At 36.5% G+C, this 15,787-nt stretch overlaps 1 protein-coding gene across 1 annotated transcript in view; it reads left to right on the top strand.

Annotated features, from left to right (window-relative positions):
- The window catches only part of LOC136030255 (protein sly1 homolog), a 105,350-nt gene that overhangs the window by 33,745 nt on the left and 55,818 nt on the right, over positions 1 to 15,787 (top strand). The gene's annotated exons all lie outside the window — the stretch shown is intronic.

The raw sequence follows: 15,787 nt of genomic DNA, 5'->3' as shown, positions 1-15,787 counted from the left end.
TAATCTGGAGGATATCCCGACACTTGTCACATTTGCGTGAGTAAATATTTACAATTAATATTTATTTTTTACATAAAATATTTCCACAGAAAGAGCGGAACCACCACATATTAAATACCCATATTGCATTCTTAATGTAGGATCAAACGCCTGGAAATCTCCTCAAAAGTTGAAAAAAAAATCCTTCAAGATAAAAAGAAATCACGTTCACACTTAAAGTGATGGATTTTATATCTCATAGCTTCAATCCCTTCATCCATTTATGCATTCTTCCCCTCTGAATTGTGTTTGTCGTAACCATTTTTATCATAGTATAATCGCATTAGTTTTAATTAGTTCGTTTATATCAAAAGTTCTGCGTTTTGTTCAAAACTTTTCCAGTTAAAGCTTACAAATTTGACCACCTTAAATGATGGTCTTTATCTATTGGCAAATTTTTTCAGATTAATGTCTTTCCCCAGCGAATATTTAATAAAGTATCTTACAAATCAAGCATCAATAAAGTATCAATGAAGTTTCAAACTTGCAGCGATCTCGTAATTCTTATGTTTTCTATTGAATATTACCCTGTTTTCAAAGTAGTTGACGAATAGCCTTGGTCTCCCTTGATTGAGGTAGTTTCAATGTTTTTACACATTTCGTAGACTTAAGCACATTTGATCTGAATTATTGTTTGTGTTTTGAGATCCTCTTGGTCTTCAGTGTATACCCTGTAAGTGTCAAAGTCGTCAAACAAAAATAATTCGTTGTGCAATAATAAACTTTTGGCATAATTTCTTGTGCCTTGAATTCCTGTTGGTCCAGTTTGCAAGATGTTTAAGGTTTGAACCAATCTATCATCAACTTAAATGACCTTTTTTAACTTAATGTATCTATGAAAAACGGGCAAGTTGCATTCTAGAGTTTTGTGTTTCCAATTGAATTGGCACCGTCCCATGTTTCTACGACCACGACTTCTATACAAGCGGGCGTACCAGGGCATGATGAAAGCATGTATCTGAGGATACTGCAATCAAACGTGCTTATCATATTATTCCATTCAGTTTATACACGATAGCAACAGAAAGTCGAAATTTTAGTTTAGGAGTCGAACGATATGGCATGGACGATATTGAGACTTACGGAAATGACCAAAACATGAAATTTCTAAATTTTAATGAGTTAGTTGCTTCTGGAGAACATATGTATCGACTTCTGTAAGGAAAACAAATTGAAATTGTGGACAATATTTTACAGGCTGCCTTTTTTATTAATTCGAGGAGCAAAAATTGTGCATATCTATTCGTTTATTCTTCCTTGAAATCGGCTAGATATTTTTTTTTCTGAAAACTGGCATACTGACATTTCATGCCTTAATAAATGATCTAGATAGGTCACAACTTTAAGCAAGAATTTGCTTGGTTCCCAGGGTGGTCGTATCAAACCTACGGTGACGCCATGGCATCAAGTAGAAGTTCACATTAATCTGAGATTAGAAGACAAGCGACAGCGAGAATTACATATATACACGCCTGTTGTGTGCAGGCAAAATCGAGTTAACCGAAAACAAAATATAATAATATTACTAAACATTGAAGAGTAACCGATATGAAGAAATATAAACCTCTCATTCGGCCTTCACAAGCCGAAAATAACAAAAAAAAAATGTTTGTTTATTTGTCAACCTTAAAACCTGAAAACCTTAAGGCCTAAATCGTATTATAATCTTACTTTTGGATAAAACCGAAAATCACACATGGCAACGGTGTCAGTAATGTATTTCGAAAGTGATTTGATGTATTAGGCAATGTTCGCCTTTCAAGAATAGTTTAAGATTAACCAACAAAATGAAGGCTGAAGGCAAAATTATAGAAATGAGAAAAGATAAAAGCCTATTTCTGTGCTGAATAAAAAAAAAAGAAAGAAAGTAGACTATATTTTGTGTGTTGGCAATATTGGGGGAGAGAATAAGGGGTGAAACAGGCCATTCAAGCCAAGTTTTTATAATTTTAGCGATTTCTATCTTTCGGTCCGAATAGTATACTACACGCCAGTATGGCCTTTGAGATGGGGAATGTATATAAATACTCGTTCATTAGTTTTTACCATTTTCGCTTGACGGGATGATATTTTTTTTGGTCCGAAATGTCCTAGCGTAGCAATTTTCTGTGGCGGGATCTCTTTTGTTGCTTACAAAGCACATTAGATCTACAACTGTTCATTCGAGTGAACCCTCTTTTACAAATCTATAACTAAGGATTGTGGATGGTCAGTTGCGTCACCAACCTTCTCTGAAAAAGTAAGAAATTTCATATTTTGTCAATGTTGGCTTCAGAGCTCTCATGCATGTTGAGTTGTGTTGCATAATTTCCATCAACACCGCAAACCTTTTTGAAGGAGGTTTATTCCTATTTCTAAAATCGTACAAAGTTTCAGGTGCTAAGACCTTTGTGAGTAATTTCATCCCTGTTTGTGAGTAATTTCATCCCATGATAATCATCCCTGAAAGAGTACACCTCTAAAGATTTACTAAGAGGGGGGGGGGGTATAGAATAGCAAAAAGGATTTACAGGGTTTGGAACTATTGGGTCTTGATAAAGATTGGTACATAAAAGAAAAAAAATTGGCTTTTTATGCTGGTTTCTGCTGTTTTCTTTTTATGCTGCGGCCCTTTTTAAGTGACCAAAAGATTGTGCCATGGGAAAGTGGTGTTTTCTGCTATTTTTGGCTCCTAACTGCAATTTTGCCCCAAACTGTACAAATTTACTATCTGAGTTCTGAGTTCTTTCTGAGTTCTGAGTTCTTTATTTAACAATAAAATCCATAAACAAAAAATTGCATCAAGACAATCTCCCCCATAAGGCTCCATGGCCGGGAAAGAACAGGGGAGAAAAAAATACCAACAAAAAAAAATATTAACAAAATCCAAAAAACAAAATTGAGTCGCCCACTTTAATAATCTCCAAAAAATGACAAGCTAGGCAGGGTGTAGCACATGATTTCACCAACTCAATTAAATATCCAACTCAATCCAGAGACATCAACTCCAAGGGAAACCGGAATATAAAATAAAGAGACAAAAAAAACAACAAACAAACAAAATTATTTACTAGCTAGAAAATCTCTAACATAATTTTTGAACATACCAAACGAGTGGCAGCTTCGTACGAACTCTGGGAGCGTGTTCCAGATCCTGTTGCAAGGTGTCAGAGGGTTGAAGTCAGACCTCACTGACGTTGTGTGAAGAACCAGTAAATTGTTGGAAGTGCGGAGATGATAAGTCGATTGATCAGAAACAAAAGATATATTATTACATAGGACAGCAGGAAGATGGCCGTGCAACTGTAAAAAAATGAAAGAAGAACAAGAAAGAAAATAGAGTGATTTCAAATCAAGCAAGGGTTTAAGTGAAAATTGGTTAGTTTCCTGAATAAGAGTCCTTGCTTTATCATAAAGTTTTGAAAGTGGCTTCAGAGACGAGGGAAAAGTTGACATCCAAATAACAGAACAATATGAAACATAAGACGGAACTAGGCTGCAGAACAAGATTCTAAGAATCGACCCTGGAAATATATATTTGAGCTTTCTAAGGATTCCGAGACTCCTGGAGACTTTCATTTTAATCAGGTCATTATGATGCTTGAACGAAAGATTTTCGTCAAGCAAGATGCCTAGGAATCGAACGTAACGATCCTTAGGTCTACTTAGAGAACCTCTTGATAGATTTGTTTCATTTAAATCAGGACAAGCCTTTGAGACTCTGGAGAAAATGAGAAAACATGACTTTTCGACATTTAAGGCAAGATAATTTACATCAAACTACTGGATATCTCTTTCAAGAAGGGCTATCATCCTTGAACGAAGATCAGACTCAGTACTACCAGTTGTGCCAAGAGTACTGTCATCAGCAAAAGCAATAAGTGTATCTGGTAAGGACAAACTCTTGTCACAGCAAGTAACGGATACTGGTTGACAAAGACGACAGCAAATAGCAGGTTTTAAATTTTTAACCGCATTAATAAGGTCATTGACGTAGATTAAAAATGATAGAAACCATGAATAAGCATTCCATCTTATACCAATATGGGACATTTTCAAAAGAAGAATCTTAAATCAATTTCAAGTTCTTAGATGGCCAATCGATTTAAAAGTTTGAAATTACTGTATATTGCTTCACAGTTGCAGAGGAAGCTATTCTTGGTGGTAGCGCATTCGCTACTGAAAAATCATGTAGTCGATAAAAGATAAATGGTTAATATGAACCTTGAATCCTAATGCTTGATTTGACTGAGCTCATTCTTGAGATTTTTCATGAAATTATGTTTAGTGATGGATAATTGTGCATCAGTTATTATGAAGGATGGGTGGGGAGGGGTAGGTGCCTAAATAGCACATTTCAAAGTCCAAATTGTCTAACTCTCCTTCAGATGAAAATGGAAAGATTTATGGTGGAAGGTTAATCTCTCATCTTCCTTAATTTAGGTTAGCTTAAGCCTGAATAAGGGATTTTGGGATCATACCTCCCGTCTCATTGCAGAAAAATAGTTACGATATCAACTATTAGAAGGAGGAGCGGTGGGTCATTTTGTAGGTGAGGGGGATAAGCATTTTCCTCGAAGAGTGTATTTTATTGCATTAATATCATAAATCTCATTGAGCTTTCAAATAAATATTGAACGGATTCTGAGGAAAGAAAGGGGGGGGGTAGAAAGGGATATCTCATCGCTCTTGATTTCAGGGAAAGTTTTTAATCTTCGCATTTATTATTGCTGCTAAGAAGGTTAATACAGCCCCTCCATCTGTGACTTCCTTTTTCTATGGCAGAAATATTACATTTGCCTGCCTATCGGCAGAGTTGCTGAAAAGGCATGACATGGTATCATGAATCTCGGTTGGAAATTTCTCGTTGGGGAGTGGGGGGTTGGCTAGTGCTACCAGCAGTTTGATTTTCTGTGATGTTTAAATGGCAATATTTGTCTTTTCCTTTTTATGTGCGAAGTTTAAATGTATTTAAACACACGTTTACAATATACCGTATTTAAACATCAAAGAACCCCATTCTAGGGGTCCTAATGGCTTCAACCGCGTTGAAGATCAATGGTGGTGAAAAATGTCAATCACGATAATAAAAGTTCAAGTAGGGATGGATCCTTTTATTATCGTCATGGAAAGGCAGTTTGATCTTCGAAGTTACCTAAAATTTGCATCTAAATGAATAATAATACCCCTTTCCGTCCACGGGAAATTCTGTAGTAAAAATATTATTAATAACTTATTTAACAAAACTACTATTCGTTGAAATTTTTTACCAGATATTCAAATTTTGTGAAAAGTTTTAATTACAATCTGACGTTTTAATTCTTTTGCAGAAAACTGGAAAAACGGGACTTAAATCAATTCAGTCAATTTACTTATTTGATACATACTATCTTGTTAGCATGAATTCGGGTGCTTATGGGGCCCGTACCCCACATTATATCTTGGTTAGGCCTGAGTATGATTGGAAAAAAGATCAGAAATCGAATGAAAAAACACATTTTTTTCAACTGAAAGCAAGTAGCAATAATAAACTTAAAACGAATAGGAATTATTCCTTATATGAGGGGGCTGCCCACTCCTTAGCCCCTCGATCTTTACGCTAAAGTTTGACTTTTTGTCCCAATTTATTAGAATCACACAAGAATCGTTGAATAGGACTAAGAAGCTTTTTAAAGCACTACAAAAATGTAGCGTAACAAATGAGCGGTTGAGAAGGAGGTGGTCAATCATGTACGGAACAATTTCTGTTCGTTTTAAGTTTTAATATTGTACCTTGCTTTCAGTTGGAATTTTCTTATTTTTATTTAATCATAATTGGACACAATGCACATATGGCACCAATAATAAGACTTTTTGCGTCATTTCCGGAGTTGAAAACTTGAAACCACGAGTTGTGTAACATTGAAATCTCCATGGTCGAAAACCCTTAACCGAATATTTATAGTCCTGCTCAGGAATACTTTCCTTAGGGATCCCTTTCTCAAGTAAAAAGTAAAAATTAGTTGAATCTACAAAGAGAAAAACTGCCTTGTAAAATAAAAACTATCTAGGTTTGATTCTTTTAGCAAGTAAAATTCAAAAATATGTTGAAACTAAAGTAAGAAAAAGCTCCCTTGTAAAAAAGAAATGTTTAGATTTGATTCCTTTAGCAAGTAAAAAGTAAAAAACGAGTTGAAACTGAAATGAGAAAAAACTGCATACTATAAGAAACTGTTTATCTTTGATTCGGGAATAATTACTGTTTTCAATATTTATCTTAGCGGTAACAGTGGCTTACAACAATATTTTTCGAAAAACTTGAAAAAGAGCTGGAAACCTCTCGAAAATGATGATGAAGCGAAACAAATGACAAAGTGATGGAAATGGGTGACGACCGAAAATCCTTAACCGGAGGTTACAATTCCTCATCTTGAAAACTTCTGTCCCATGACCATATTACAGTCTTGCTACTCTTGAAACCGTTACAATATTATGGAAATACGAGTGTGTATTTACTCTCCTGGCAATGTAGTTTAACGCGCCAAACGTCGGAACTCTAGATTTCAGTTTTGAACCTAACTGGTACCAATTTATTTTTATTTTGTGTTTTACTTGTGCGAATTCTGCAGAAAATGTGTTTGCCACTGAAGTAGTATCCGGTTTTCTTCATTTTATAGTTGCAGCATAGTAAAGAGCAGACCGTGGCTCTTTGTAACCCAAACCTAAAAAGAATAATTTTCTGGGAGGCTATTTCATTGTCAGAAATTCCTTTTAGAACCTTCGTTTCAGCATTAGGTTTTATAAGTACAATAGATAAACCTTTGGGTTTTTTCCTACACCTTGCGGATGGGGCTGTTGAACTAATTGAAGAGAGACTACGTGCATCAATTTTGTCAGTATGATGTATCTGCAATATCCCAGGAATGGCCAAGGATATTAAACTTTCAAGAAATGTTGGACTAAATCCAAGACACTATTTGCATCCAGTTTGTCTAAACGGTGTATCTGAGACTTGGGATTGGCTAAGGGTAAGTCAGTAAGTATTTATTCGTGAGTAAACCAAACAAGGTATTTCACTCTATATACTAAATTAAAACTGCATGACATCAAAAAGAAAACACTAATCTAATCTTAAAGTCTCAAATGAAGAAAAAAAGGAAATGAAAGAAATTATTACACAACCAAAGATCACCAACTACGAAATTTCTAATCTCCTAGTTCTTTAAAAAAAACAATAACGAGGTTTCTAACATACTGATTACTCACTATTAAATTCGAACTAAAAGGAAAGCTAAGACCTAATTCAGATAAACACATAGACAAAAACATTCTTTGGGTATAATATAAAGGACATTCAAATAAAAGATGGCTGCAAGTTTCAGGAATTTGGCAACAATGGCACAAGCTAGAAGGAACTTTACCAATTCTATGCAGGAAACTTTTAAGACGACAATGGCCGGTATTAAATTGTGTCAACTGGTATTTTGGTTAAAAAGAAGAAGCAGCAAATAAATCATGTGTACTTGAAAAGTAACGGCTTGGCCAATAGCTAATTGAATTTTTAAAATCACTATACCACATTTCATATAGCTTAGATTTTAGAAACTGACGGTTTAAAATAAAATTATCATCATAAATACTTTGTCCAAACAATTCAGAAAACACTTCGTCTGTAAACATACTATGAAGAGATGATCTTTGACCTTAGAGGAAAGAAGGTGGAGTAAACATCGGCTAAGGTGGAGCAAACAAATGGCTAAGGGTATTAAGTTGAAATTTAATGTTTATGTAACAGAAACTGTGTGGAGATATTTGCTATATCCCTATAACAAACTCGTCATTTAAATTGGATATTAAAAGTTATAGTGTCGTGCTTAAGACTCAAAAGTGACTGGAGGGCAACAAGCCTTTTCGTGTGAAACATAATGACTCCTGAAACATAAGGGTCGTTCAATTAAACCAATAAGAATTTCTTTAATAAATACTAAAAAACTTTAGCTTGAAAAGCGGTGTATTGAGGAGATGGCAACCCTTCTTATATATGTAATAGTTTCTGTTCGTTTTAAGTTTTGATGTTGTTCCTTACTTTTAGTTGAAAGAACTTTTTTTTTAATTTAATTCTAACAAGAACTCATATTTTGGCTTACTATTTATATGTTGGACAAAATGTTCCACAATTTTTGATAACGTACGCCCTTTTGAAAACCCGGACACGCGTAGTATCCCTTGAATAAAAGATCTAAGAACTATTCGTTCGTTACAGTATCCCTTGATCAATTTTGACACCTCTAGTATCCATGAAAAATACAATCTGATGCCCTTCCTAAGACATTATATCTATGCTATTTTTACAACCTGGATAAACTTACACTCTTTTGATTTAGTTCAACAGTAAGAGCAGAAGATCGCTCTTGAGATTTTGCTGAGGCGTCTTATTGGCAACCAGCATACACAAAGCACCTTTTGATTTAGTTTTAAAGTAACATAAACTTTCTGTGAAAGTTTCTATTTTATACCCTGTTCTGTACCCTATTTCCGCTTGGATATCTTGACAAAGCTATTTTGATTTAGTTCAATAGTAGTAGTAGGAGCAGATGTAGCAGCAAAAGTGGTAGTAATATTCGTAGCTCAATTTACCAAAAACTCTGGGAGTTCGAAATTAAAACCCTAAGCCGTTGCTGGGGCATTGCTAATACATCCCTTTGATAGCCCATATGTATATTGTGTGTTTGGACTCAGTTCAACACCGTCCTCGCCATTGTCCCAAAGTTTAACTAATACCCTTAGCATTAGTAATAATAGTAGGTATAGTTGCAGAAGTAATAGTAGGAGCAATAGGAGTAGTATTAGTGATAGCAGTAGTAGTATTGGTAATAAGCAGCAATAGAATTCACATTGTGCCTTTTTGGTCTAGTTCAACATCTTCTCGTGCTCTGATAGTTTGATACTTTATACCGTTTCTGAGATTTTGCTGATACGCCCTAGATTTTGAATTCAACGAAAAGGTCATCCTCTAAAAATTTCTCCGCATTCATCCGCGAATTGAAAATTCATCCGCAGGTTATCACCCTGCACACGCAGGATGATACCCTGCATGCGCATGATCTATTTTCATTTAGCCCAATATTTCCCTCAACAGTCTCTGAAATTTCTACATTAACACCATTAGCCTTATTAGTATTGGTATCAACAGCAGAAGTAACACTACTACTGGTGGTAGTAGTAATATACAAATAGTGCATTTTATCACTAAAACATACGGCTCAACATGCCATGAAAAGTTTCAACCTAATACTTTAAATCATTCTTAAGATTCTGCTGATATGGCATTTTGGCAGCCTGTCCTGTATACACACAGCGTGTTATAATTTAGTTCGACATATTCCTCAAAGTTTCTTGAAAAATTTTCCTTGGTATCCTTAGCCTCAGTCGTGGTATTAGCAGTAGTAGTAAAAGTAGTAGTAGCATTAGTAGTAGTAGGATGTATATAGCGCCTTTTGGCTTGTTTGACATCCCCCTCAACGTACACTGAAAGTTTCAGCTTATTACTCTAAGCTTCTCCTGAGATATAGCTACTGTGCCCTTTTAATAGCCTGCATCCACATATTAAATTTCAATTTAGTTAACTATCCTGTTCAACATTTCCTGAAAGTTTCAGTACTATTACATTAGTACTATTAGTAGTCGTCGTAGTAGTAGTAGCATAGTCGTAGTAGTAGTTAGACTAGTAGCTGCAGTAGCAGTAATTGTAGTAGTACCAGTTGTAGTATTAGCAATAGTATGCATATTTTGCCTTTTGTCTTGCTCAAATCCCCCCTTAAAATGCCCTCAAAGTCTAAACTTAATACGTTAGAACATTCCTGGGATATTGCTGAAACGCAATACGACCTGCACGCATAGAACGTGTTTTTGATTAAGTTCAACATCCCCCTAAACATTCCCTGAAAGTTTTAGCTTCTTACTGTTAGCCTCAGTAGTAGCAGTCGTATTAATAGTAATAGTAGCAGAAGTAGCGCCAGTGTGTGCATTCAGGTCTTTTGGTTTGTTCAAAAACATACTCTGAAAGTTTCAACTTAATACTCCACGCTGTTACTGTGAAATTGCTCTTACGTCTTTTTAGCAACCTCAATGCACACAGTGTGTTTTGATTTACTTCAACATACCTCTAATTAATCCCTGAAAGTTTCACCTTAATACCCTTAACCTCAGTAGAAGCAGTTGTCTTAGCAGTCGTAATAGTAGCAATAGCGGTAATAAGTACATAATGCGTTTTGGTGAATTCAACATCTCCCTCGATACTGAAAGCTTTATCTTAATACGACTAAGTTCTGGCTTAATCCTCTGAGCCATTCCAGGAAAATGTCCTTTTGACAACCTGCATGCTCATAAATTGTTTTGATTAAGTTTAACTTTCCCCTCAGTATTCTCTTAAATATTCACCTGCATATCATTAGTAGTACTAGTTTCATAATAGTATTAGTAGTAGTGTTGTATTAGTAGTAATAACAATAGTAGCAGTAACATTGGTAGCAGTAGTAGTATGCAAATATTGCCTTTTGGTCAGGTGGACATCCCCCTTACCATCCCCTGGAAGTTTTAGCTTGGTACGGTAAGGTGCTATTAAGATATTGCTGATACGACCTTTTGACAATCTGTATGCCCATAGTATGTTTTGATTTAGTTCAACTTTCCCCTCAACATTATCTCAATCTCTCACCGCGGCATTCTCAGTCTTAGCGGTAGTCGCTACAGAAGCATTAGTTGTAGTAGCAGAAGTATTAGCGGTAGTAGTAGTAGTAGTAGCGGGCAAATATTGTTTCTTTGGTAAATTGAGCATGCCCCTTAAATTCCCTGAAAGTTCAAATTTAATACCCTCAGTCATTCCTGAGTTACACCCTTTTGACAATTTGTATGCACTTAATGAGTTTTGACTTAGTTCAGCACTCCCCTCAACATTCTATGAAAGCTTCACCTTAATGCTTTTCGTCGTTTTGAAAACTTAAGTTCAAATATGCCCTCTTTCCCAATAACAAATACTATGTGTAAACAACGGGTGAATTGCTTAACTTATAGTCCTTTTCCTAAAGGCTGTGGGAGTTGACATCCCCATAGACATAGTTTCTACACCTTTCTACTATGCTGAACAAAATGGCTCAAATGTTGATTGAATTTGTTTGGGAAATTAATGACCTTGGGAGGGGGCTGGTTTCCCTCCAATCACGTTTGACTCTTAAAAAAATGCACTAGAACTTTCAATTCCAATCGAATTACCGCCTTCTGAAGTTTCTACAACTTCTCCTCTATGAAGTGCCTTGGTGAATAAAAATATACATTGTGCCCACATCGCTCTTAACTTAGGCAGCACTAATGCGCAGTCTATGATGACTGTAAAGTCATTAAGACCAAAAAATCAACAAGATGTTTATTTTTAAGGCAACTTATCGGTCTCACCAGCCGTATTATCAATAGCCTTGTAAATGCGATTTAGTAGTACTCGAAGTCACGAATTAATAAATTGCAGTGCAGACTCCAGAAATCCTGTAATTCTATCTATTGTACTGATATTTTTAAGCAATGATGCGAATTTCATAGGTTAATGTATAATAAACACTACCCAGACGCTTTCACTTCAGATTTGTTTACAAAAAAGTAATCTACAACCCGTGCCAAATTAAGCAAATTGAAATCATATAAAAACATCCTACTTTATTTTCCGACAGTAAAAAGACATATTAAAGCACCTTGTGTTTATACTCTGCAAAAATTATATGTTGTTTTGTGTTTCCAATAAAGTGCTAGTTTTAGAACTCTACAATTATTGAAAAATGGCACTTGTCAGTTTATTTGAGCTAGTTGTGTAGATATATCTTGCGTAATCTGCAAAGCAATAATCTTCGTTCGTTTTAATTTCTAGCTTTACTATTTGCTCCCAATAGAAAAATCCTATTTTTCTTTTGAGTTAATCCCAACCAAGAGTCATCAAAATATCTGGTCATCACCATAATTATTGGTATGGCTGGCAGAATCCGACCTGGTCAACAGCTATAATTGTGACTTTGGCATCCTTGCTCGATCCAACCTCTGATAGGAAGGGCTACGTTCTTGCAATCCGCGTCCATTAGATGGGATTATGGAATCTCATATGTGATATGGATCTGTAGCTAGGTTTTCAGTTGTCCTTATATTAGGTTCGATTCCTATAGCTTATAGAGTGTTTGCTGCTACAAGCAACTTCTGTAGGTATTATTTGGCTTCATTTTTTAGTTACGTTACGCCTCAACGTCCGTGAACAGACTTTTTTACGGACGGTTAAAAATAATGAGAAATTTTGTATGGCCGTCAATAAAGTAGTAAAAACATAAGCTTAATACAGCTTTATAGATAGGCTACAGATATCTGCAAAAAAGTAGTTTTCGTGTATTCGTTTTATCGTTGCGTCTGGCATATTACATTTATTTCTCCAATATCTAACTCTACGGCAAATTGGAAACAAAACAGAATATACAAGTTTTTTCTTGTGAGACATTGTCGAATGTGTTGCTCCTCAACTATAAGACATGGATCACAGATAGTAAAAATTAGACCGCGGATCTTTGACTCTTATTGTCTTCCTTATTGGGCTCACTGGGCTTGTGAGAAATATACACTTTTGTGTCTTACAGAATATGTTTCTTGATCTGCTCCAATTGCACGCAAGGCCTCCCAAGTTGATTGAATACAGTAGGCTGAAGGCGTCTTTACATTTGAGCAATACATTCCGCCTAATCCATTATTTGTTTAACTATTCCTGTATACTATTGTGTTGAAATGTATTGAACTATTTCGTGGTAGGTCTTTCGGTAAAAACCCTGTCATTTTCCCGTCGATCCGGTCACTAAGATCATAATAAGCTCTCAAGGTATCAAAAATGCTTAGCAAATTATTCACATATACTGTACCAACGATTCAGTGGGTTTTCGGCATTCTTGCTAATTACTAAGCACAGGCAATATACTATCCGGTTCACTTTTTCCTCAACCTTTTCTCAAGAAGCTTTTGTGAGGTAATTGTGCATTGATTTTCATTGACAACTTAAAAACGTTAAAAGGGTAACCTGTAATTATGTTGTCATTAAGTGACATCATTGCCTTGTCTAGCCGCACCGAAAAAAAGGAAGGAAAGAAATATCATAAGCTTTTTCTTCGTTCAGTATTGAATAAGGTAGGAACAAGAATAATAAAAAAAAAGAACAGCAGCCCTAACGGGTTTTTAATAGTTCTACGGAATAATGCATTGGCATAAAAGGCACAGTTTGGGGACTTACGACACGAATAAAATAGTAATTACGATCAGTTTGTCGACTGTAATCTCGTACAGATATTATATATAATCCATGAAACCCTGCAAATTAACGCCCTACAAGAGTAGCAGTGTCGAAATTGGATAGTTTTACCGAATATCACACTTGCAAACAGGGGATATATGGTAAGGGCTATTCGACATCCCTATTACTACTATTACTACTACTAATAACTCACTGCAGCACCAAGCCGCCCGAGGCCAACACAGCTACGCACGCCTTGCAGGATTTTATATAAATCTTTTTCGTATTTTGGTATTTTCAGGTGTTTTGGTGGAATTTTTGCTTCTGTGTCGGCTGACGTCATGAAATTAGTTGTCGTCATTTTTGCTATGACGGTGACGTCATTAATGGTATTTAAGACATGCGTTCACGGAAAAATGTTTAATTGTAAAATGACTGAAGAACCTACAATGGCAACAGCCAAGGAAGCTGCTCAAAGAGTCTATGCCAGAAAACTTGCTGCTGATAGAGAAAGTAAGAAAAGAAAGCGTGCCGAGGAATCACAAGAACAGCAAGAAAACAGGCTTGCAGCTGATAGAGAAAGTAAGAAAAGAAAGCGTGCCGAGGAATCACAAGAACAGCAAGAAAACAGGCTTGCGGCTAAAGAACGCAAAACCGCGCAGTTAGATGAAAATCCACCTGGAAAGCGAGAGTCAAAACATATCAAAACTGAAAATAATAGCGATGATGATTGGGTTTGGGATTTTGACTTGGATAAGGTCATCAATGCCTACCAGATTTAAGTTAAAAAACAAAGGTTCGGCGATATGTACTTCATAGTGACGCTGAAAAATAAAGAAGAAAAAAAAAACTGAAAAAATGTAAAAAACTAAAAAAAACTAAAAAGAAAAAACACTCAAAGATAAATTACAGACCGGGACACAAATGACGACCGACACAGAGGGAATATAAATGACGACCAGGAACCTCAAAGAAAAATTACAGACTGGGACACCCGGACACAAATCACGACCGGGAATATAAATGACGACCGGGACGCAGGGACACAACTACAACGGGCACGCCGGGGGCACAGGCGGGATATATAATTGACGACTGAGACACAGGGATTGTTTGAATAGAAATTACAGACTGGGACACCGGGACACAAATGACGACCGGGACACTGGGACACAGGGAATATAAATGACGACCGGGACACTCAAAGAGAAAATACAAACTGGGACACCAGGACACAAATGACGACCGGGACACAGGGAATATAAATGCTATTTATATGCACAGACAATGGGACAGCGAAGAATGTTGTATATTCGCATGTTTTACGTAGTTAAAAATATATATTTATATCTATCTCTATTCACAGGTGGGACACAGGGACACAGCTACAATGGCGCGTAACTAATATGGCGCGTAACTAATATGGCGCGTAACGACTTACGCGCGCGGGGGGGCTTGGGGGGGCGCGAAGCGCCCCACCAACTAGGTGTTGGGGTGGCGCGAAGCGCCACCCCAACAGCTAGTATAAATATATATATAAATACATATATATATATATATATATATATATATATATATGTTTTATACTACGTAAAACATGCGATTATACAACATTCTTAGCTGTCCCATTGTCTGTGCATATAAATAGATTGTCAGGTTTACTGACTCTTGAACATGCAACATATAATTGTCCATGGGAAAAACAATCCGTATTCAGATCTATACCTCATTATTCTAATGATGTGTCCCTGTGTCCCGGTCGTCATTTGTGTCCCGGTATCCCAGTTCGTAATTTCTCTTTGAGTGTCCCTGTCGTCATTTATATTCCCGGTGTCCCGGTCGTCATTTGTGTCCCGGTCTGTAATTTCTATTCGAACAATCCCTGTGTCCCGGTCGTCATTTATATATCCCGCCTGTGCCCCCGGCGTCCCCGTTGTAGTTACGTCCCTATGTCCCGGCGTCATTTATATTCCCTGTGTCCCAGTCGTGATTTGTGTCCGGGTGTCCCAGTCTGTAATTTCTCTTTGAGGTTCCCGGTCGTCATTTATATTCCCTGTGTCCCGGTCGTCATTTGTGTCCCGGTATGTAATTTCATCAGTCGACAAACAACTTGTATTTCAGTGTATCTGTTTTTCAGCATGATCTCCGTCAACGTTGACGCATTCCGTCAACGTTGACGCATTTTTCCAGGAAGCGCTTTCATCCTATTTGATTTAGACCGTTTTTGAAGAAATCCAGAAACCCCTTTATGAACTTTGTTTTTGCTGTGTGTTTCTCTTCATCATTGCTATTAAAATGGATGCCTTTCAAATGTTCTTTGAATTTCGGAAAAAAACCAATGGCTGATGGGGCTCGTTTTGGGCTATAAGGTGGGCGTGGCGGTAATTTCTAAGGAAATGCTCTCAGCAATTTTGTCTATACACGTGTAGAATGCGCTGGGATGTAGTCTTGATAAAACAGGATTCCACGATGGAGTCTTCCCGGACG

The sequence above is a fragment of the Artemia franciscana genome, chromosome 8 (genome assembly GCF_032884065.1).
Source record: "Artemia franciscana chromosome 8, ASM3288406v1, whole genome shotgun sequence".
In the NCBI taxonomy this organism is placed as follows: Eukaryota; Metazoa; Arthropoda; class Branchiopoda; order Anostraca; family Artemiidae; genus Artemia; species Artemia franciscana.
The sequence above is the reverse complement of the archived record's forward strand: the minus strand, read 5'-3'. Positions and strand labels throughout refer to the sequence as shown.